Source organism: Olea europaea, chromosome 6 (assembly GCF_002742605.1).
Source record: "Olea europaea var. sylvestris chromosome 6, O_europaea_v1, whole genome shotgun sequence".
Taxonomy (NCBI): domain Eukaryota; kingdom Viridiplantae; phylum Streptophyta; class Magnoliopsida; order Lamiales; family Oleaceae; genus Olea; species Olea europaea.
The window spans coordinates 13,436,929-13,444,673 of NC_036242.1; positions in this window are offsets into that span (position 1 = coordinate 13,436,929).

Below are 7,745 nucleotides of genomic sequence, written 5' to 3' on the forward strand. Positions count from 1 at the left end.
TATGCAGGTAGTCCAGGAGAATGACGAGCCTCTGCAAGAATATCTAACCAGATTCAGTCGAGCGACCCTTGGAATAAAGGACCTTCAAATGTCAGCAGTGGTGACTGCGTTGATGAACGGAACTCGGAACCAGACCATCAAGATGTCATTTTCCAAGAACCCCCCAGAGTCAATGCACGACCTATTGAAAAAAGAAGACAAGTATATTGATGCCGAAGAAGCAGAGAAGGTCATAAAACACCTCAGAGAGGGATGGAAAATGGAGAGTCACAAGCGAAAGGCGGGAAACGAGCTGAGATCTAAAAAAAAATAAGCCAAGGAGTGAGCAGACGGGTAAGGGGACCATCCAAGACCAACAAGTCAGGCAAAAATGAGAGGAACCCAAGATGTTCACCCTTTTAAACACCTCGCGCGCAAAGCTATTACTGGAGATACGATATATGAAGGAGCTTAAATGGCCGAGGCCCATGGCAACGCCACCCAACAACAGAAATCAGGGTAGCTACTGTCATTTCCACAAGGGTCACGGGCACGATACGAAAGAGTGCTTGCAGCTAAAGGAGGAGATCAAGCGCCTCCTAAGATGAGGGCTCTTGGGAAAATATGTGAAGGACAACCGGGGTAAACAAAAAGTGAAGTATTGCCCCCGCCCAAGGCGGGAGTGATAAACGTGATTGCAGGGGGCTAGCAGGAGGCGAAGATTCAAACTTGACAAGGAAATGCGCGTTCTCTTGGGATCTGTTTCATCCAAAGGAAAGCGAGGTTTTATCAAAACTTCACTTTTGGCAAGGAGGATTTGGTAAGCGTAGCACACCCCTATGATGATGCTTTGGTGATAGTAGGCGACATAGCTAATTTCGACGTCAAGAGGAGGCTGGTCGATGGAGGAAACGCTGCAAATATACTTACATGGGATGCTTTTTTGGGCTTAAAGATCTCCCCTGACAAGTTGAAAACAGTAACCACCCCCTTACAGGGCTTTGGAGGGGCCACGTTAATTTCGGAAGGGACTGTTGAACTTCTTGTCACGCTCGGAACATATCCGACCACTGTGGTAATTGTGGCAAGCTTCTTAGTTAAAGCATGCCCGAAGGACTCATACCCACTTCTCCGGATAGATCACCTGGTCAACGCCACATCGGGTCACGAAAGGCTCAACTTCCTGGATGCATTTTTCGGGTATCATCAAATTTCAATGATCGAATTCGATTAGGAAAAGACGTCATTTATCACAGATTTTGGAACGTATTGCTACATAGCCATGCTGTTCACCCTCAAAAATGCAGGAGCAACCTACCAAAGGATGGAGAATAGAATTTTTGAAAATTGATTGAGAGTGTCATAGAAGCTTACGTCGACGACATGGTGGTAAAAAGTATCAAAGCCATCGACCACGTGGCCTGCCTATAGAAAGTATTTGACGTAGCCCAACGAAATAACTTGAAGTTCAACTCGAAGAAATGTATTTTTGGCACTGCTGGTGAGAAGTTCCTAGGCTTCATGATCACCCAAAGAGGGATTGAGGTAAACCCTAACAGGATACTGGCAATACTGGAAATGAAGAGCCCCAAGAGGTTCAGCGGCTGACAGGGCGCATGGCGGCCCTTAATCGCTTTATGAGTCGGGCGGCGGATAAATGTTACCACTTCTTTAAAGCCATAGGGGGCTCCACCAATTTTGAATGGACTCAAGAGTGCGAAGAATCGCTCGAATCCTTAAAGAAGCCACTACAACAGCCTCCTATCCTGGCCAGTCCATGCCCGGGTGATGTATTGTGTCTCTACCTTGTGGTATCACCACAAGCAGTTAGCGTCGTTCTTGTGAAAGATCTCCCAAAGGTACAAAAGTCAGTCTACTACGTCAGTGTTGTCCTCAAAGGCGCAGAGACAAGATACAGCTTGGCCGAACAGCTGGTGCTCGCGTTGATTGTTGAAGCAAGGAAGCTTAGAATTTACTTTCAATCCCATATGGTGCAAGTAATGACTGACCAACCCATTAAGCAAATCCTACATCGATCGAAAACCTTCGAGAGGTTGCAGAAGTGGGCGATTGAAATAAGTGAGTTTGACATCAAATTAGCCCAGGATGGCCATCAAAGAGCAAGCTCTGGCAGACTTCATTGTCGAGCTCACCATCCCGACAAAGCCCCCAGAAGAGCAGAAGGCAGATTGGAAGATCTTTGTGGACGATTTCTCGAATGTAGAGAGATCAGGAGTAGGGATCATAATGAATGAACCAGACTCGGAAGAATTGGAATACTCACTGCGCTTTGAGTTCCCGGCCACCAATAACGACGTCGAGTATGAGGCGGTCATCACAGGCTTTGATTTGGCGGCAAGGTTAGGACTGATTTCAGTGGAAGTATGCAGTAACTCGCAATTAATAGTTGGACAGGTATCAGGAGAATACGATGCGAAGGACAGAAGGATGGCAGCATACCTAATGAAAGTAAGGGATCTGCAAAGAGGGTTCATAAGCTTCAAAGTGATGAAGGTCTCACGAAAAGATAATGAGTGCGCAGACATCCTAGCAAAGCTCACATCGGCCAACCCAAAAAACTTACCTCGGACAGCGAGTGTGCAAGTCCTACAGCAACCCAGCATTTAGCGCTGGGCTGAGGTGAAGAATATTGAACACGAGGAAAGTTGGATGGATCCAATAATCAAATATCTAGCAAAATATAAGGTGCCGAAAGACCCCCTGGAGGCGAGGAGATTGAAAGTTCTAGCAGCTTCATTTATCATCATCGATGGGTAGCTCTACAAGCGGGGTTTTACCATGCCATATCTGAAATGCATACACCCCACCGAACCCAAAGAGGTACTGTTTGAGGTATATGCCGGGACTTGCAGTAACCACCAAGGGGCAACATCCCTTGCCTTCAAAATTCTGCGGTAGGGCTACTATTGGCCAACTATGAAAGAGGATGCCAAAGAGTTGGTGCGGAAATGTAACACATGCCAACGTCATGGGAATTTGATCCATGTCTCAGCCGAACAGCAGGTAGCCATATTTGGGATGTGCTCATTTTTTCAGTAGGGAACGAACATTCTAGGATCTCTGCCCATGGCCAAAGGGCAGAGGAAGTCATTGTTGGTCGCCATCGACTACTTCACTAAATGGGTAGAGGCGGAGCCACTGGTGACCATCACGACAGGAAAGATACAAGGCTTTGTATGGAAAAATATAATATGCTGATTTAGGATACCCAGGGTATTGGTGACGGATAATGGCAGGCAGTTTGATAATCATAGTTTCAAGACCTTTTGTGCAAATTATCACATCGATCATAGACTGACCTCGGTCGCCCACCCCCAATCGAACAGGCAAGTCGAAGAGACAAACCGAGTCATTCTCTGGGATCTGAAGACCAGATTGGAAAGGAAGAAAGAGATATGGGCAGATGAGCTACCTAATGTGCTATAGGCATATCACACGACTCCATGAGAAACGACCAGGGAAACACCATTCAGACTAACCTTTGGGATGGAAGCAGTAGTCACAGTTGAGATCCTAAACAAGACTGGCAGGATGAAAGTCGAGCAGCTGGATGACACGACAACTAGAGAGGAACTCGACTTTCTTGAGGAGGTAAAGGAGAAGGCAGCAATCAAGATGATGGCCTACAAATGAAGAGCCGATGGATACTTCAATCGGAGGGTAAAACCAAGAACCTATCAGCTAGGAGACCTCGTTTTAAGGGATGCAGCAGCAGAAGGACACCTCCCAAGAAAACTCGGACCAAACTGGGAAGGCCTTTATGAAATAATCTGCAACCTGGGGAAGGGAGTTTATAGCCTGAAAGACATGAGAGGAAGACCACTGGGTAGGCCATGGAACGCAGAGCATCTCAAAAGATATTACCAGTAGACTTCAGGATAGACACACAGGCTATGTTATTGTAAATACAAGAGAATAGGTTTAATTTCCTCCATGTAACGCCTTACAAAGGCGCCTTTAGTTACAATTATTTATCGTGTTTAATGAAAAACCTTGGTAGTGACAGATGATGAGAGCGCTAAGGAAGGGCCAGCCTAGCTGGGACGTCCTGGTGCGCCTACTGAGCTCACGAATCTAAGTATTTTTTATGCTAACATGCAGTCTTGAATCTCCCATGCTCATCCCGCAAGGACATGCAATTGACATAGCCCATGCGGCTATGTGGAAAGCCTTGAAAAGCTAAAAATTGGCTAAAGCCCTTGACCGCAAGACCCCTCTCCAGACAGTCGACATAGCCCACGCGACTAGACGGAGAGCCTTGAAAAGCCAAAAAATCTTGGCTAAGGCCCTTAACCGCCAGACCACCTCCTGACGGTCGACATAGCCCACACAGCTAAGCAAAAAGCCTTGGAAAGCCAAAAATTGGCTAAGGCCCTTGACCGCAAGACCCTCTCTCAACGGTCGACATAGCCCAAGCGGCTAGGAGAAGAGCCTTGAAAAGCCAAAAAAATTGGCTAAGGCCCTTAACCACCAGATCACTTCCTGACGGTCAACATAGCCCACGTGACTAGCGAAGAGCCTTAAAAAGCCAAAAATTGGCTAAGGGCCCTTGACCGTAAGACCCCTTTCCCAACGGTCAATATAGCCCATACGGCTAAACAGAGAGCCTTGAAAAGCCAAAAAATTGGCTAAGATCCTTAACCGTCAGACCACCTTTTGACGGTCGACATAGCCCACGCGGCTAGGCGGAGAGCTTTGAAAAGCCAACAAATTGGCTAAGGCCCTTAATTGCTACACCCCCTCCTAACGATCGACATAGCCCACCTGGTTAGGCAGAGAGCCTTGAAAAGTCAAACATTACCTAATGCCCTTGACCGCAAGACCCCTCTCCCGACGGTCTACACAATCCACGCGGCTAGGCAAAGAGCCTTGAAAAGCCAAAAATTGGCTGAGGCCTTTGACTGCAAGACCCTCTCCCGATGGTCGACATAGCTCACATGACTAGGTGGAGAGCCTTGAAAAGCTAAAAAATTGGCTAAAGCCCTTAACAACCAAATCACCTCCTGATAGTCGACATAGCCCATGCGGTTAGGCGGAGAGCCTTGAAAAGCTAAAAAATTGGCTAAGGCCATTAACTGCAGACTCCTCTCCCAATGGCCAACTTAGTTCATGCGGCTAGGCGGAAAGCCTTAAATGGTCAAAATATTAGCTAAGGCCGTCAACTGTTATAATCAAGCCGAGCACGTGTGGGACGTTACCATTCACCCATGCTATCAAACGACTGAACGAGGAAGACAACGCTAGAAAAAACAAGTTAAAAAAACGATGCGTTCAACATTAATAACCTCTGATAACAAAGCATTCATACAAAAACACATGTGATGTGCTCTTGTCCACACCCTCGACATGTAAGGAATGATGCTACAAGTAGAAATAAAAGGCAACACAAAAAAGAGGGGGACTAACAAAAGGTACTACCACTAAGCCAAGCTTCAACTCGAAGGAGAAGCACCGCCACTGCTGCCCCGCGACGAATGACCAAGTGACTTGGATGGCTACACCCCATTCTCCTTCTCCTTGCGGTGTGCAAGGAACTTATCAAAACCTAAGGGGTCAATAGAAAGGTGCTCAGTCGATATCCACTCCTTGGTTAGTTTGATAGATGCCGCCATCATCTTCCCCCCGTATGAATGTAAGGCCCTAGCATAATCAAACGATGACTTCTACTGCTCCACCAATGCATCTAAGTCCTTAGTATACTCGACAGAGGCCTTATACCTCTCAACCGCCTCCTCTGGAGCATGAGCCAACGCAGACCGCAAATTGTCATTCTCTGTCTCCTACTCGCGGGCTCAAGCTTCCGACACCTCTAGAGATTTCTTCAAGGAAGCTATCTTTTTCTTATAATGATGAGCCTCTTTCTTCTTTTCTTCTGCAAGAGTCTTCAACTCTGATGCCTGACGACGACTTGATTCCACAAACTTGGTCTGAAGGGCCACCACCTAAAAGATGAGGAGACAATGAGAGAGTCGTGTGGTAAAATCATGTTCAAAAGATAAGATTCAGTGTAAAAGAAAATTGGAATTAGAAGCATACCCTCTGGAGATAGACAACGACAACCCTCTCGATGTTGTCTGCGCTACGTCCTGCAATCGCTCTAGCCCGTGCAGGTATCACCAAAGAGTTAAGCACCCCCATCTCATGATAACCTCGGGTGGGAGGAAACCCAAAATTAGGAAGTGAATCCTCACGCTCCCCCCCTTCCCCCCCCCCCCCCCCCCCCCCCCCCCCACCACACCACCACCCCCCCACCACCCCCTTCGTGCATTCGACTAGAAGAACTCGGTCTAGGAACAGGAGCAACCTCGATAGGCTCATTTGAGGGTTGGGGAGTCTCTTTTGCTACCTGAGACCTTCCTCCTTGGTCAGCTGTCTTTTTCCTCTTTAAGGGGACGGGAGATAGCTCAATATCACTTCTATGCCCTTGTTTAGGTATAAAATCCATGGTCCCCTCCAGGTCAAATTTCATCCCTGCATATGCAAGGTAAGATCTATCAGACTTGCAAATGAAAAGAGTATGAAAACACAAAATAAGAAAGGGAGGCGCAAGAGTTTATCGTCAATGGGAGTGAGACCCTTGTCACTTCTCAACGAGGTCTTCAATACCTCGTCTAGATCGAAGTCCATATCTGTATGCACATGCCCAAACTGATTAGTCCTAAAAAGCAACAAATAAGAAATATGTGCAAGTCAAAAATAATAGAAACCAACAGAAGCAACCTACTAGTAGGACGACTCATCCCCACTATCCACATGTTCCTCATGATGAGGACCGATCCTAAGTCAGGTGCAAGAGGGGATATATCAACCAACTGTTGGATTTGAGCTTTTAGGGTAGAGGAAGCTTCTACTTGACTATTGAAAAAGCGAATTTAAAGATGCCACCAATTGGTATTGAAAGGAAATCGACCTACTGAAGGCCAAGCGAAGAAGAACCAAGATTTCCACCCGCTATTCGAATTCCTAAACCTAGGAAATAGTAAAGGGACCCTAGTGGTAAAAAAGACAAACGCATTGAACTAAACCAGTTCATAAAGACACACCTAAAGTGGTCTATGGAAAGTGGAATTCTCCTCCTAAGGCAAACATACAAGAAGTACAATGCTTTTCTCCAAGCATTGGTGTTTATTTGACTAGGAATAAGATAAAACTCATTGAAAATTGACATAAAGAAAGGATGAATGGGTAATCGAAAATTGCCATCCATGATGTCTTTATACACCGCTATCTCGTGGGGTCAGACCCGGGGAGCCTCTCTTTGGGACTGGGGGCTCTATAGACATAGTCATCGACCCGGTCTACCTGGCAAGACATTTCTCTAACATGAGCGGGGAATTCTAAAGGCTATAACCTCTTGGAATCTAGAGAGGGACAATCTCACCAGCCGGATCCCACCCGATTTCTAAGTTTTGATGGGAAGCTTGGTAGAGCCAATATGCCTCTTGGGAGAATTAGAAACAAACATTTGAGGTTCGGTTGAAGAAGTCCCGTTATCGAAATCACGAATGGATCTATTGGATGAAGGGGAGGATTCATTAGGCAGCCTATTCAAGGAGTCAAAAGAACGATCGACTCAAGGGGAGGCCGAAGGTCGGTCGGCCGGAATGTGGGCCGACCCCCGACCAGCCCCGTGACTGGTTGCTGCTAGAAGGTTCGGTCGACCCATTACACTCCCCGCCACCACTTTGGAAGAAGATGTGATGATGGTCTTATACATGAAAAGAGAGAGAGAGAGAGAGAGAGAG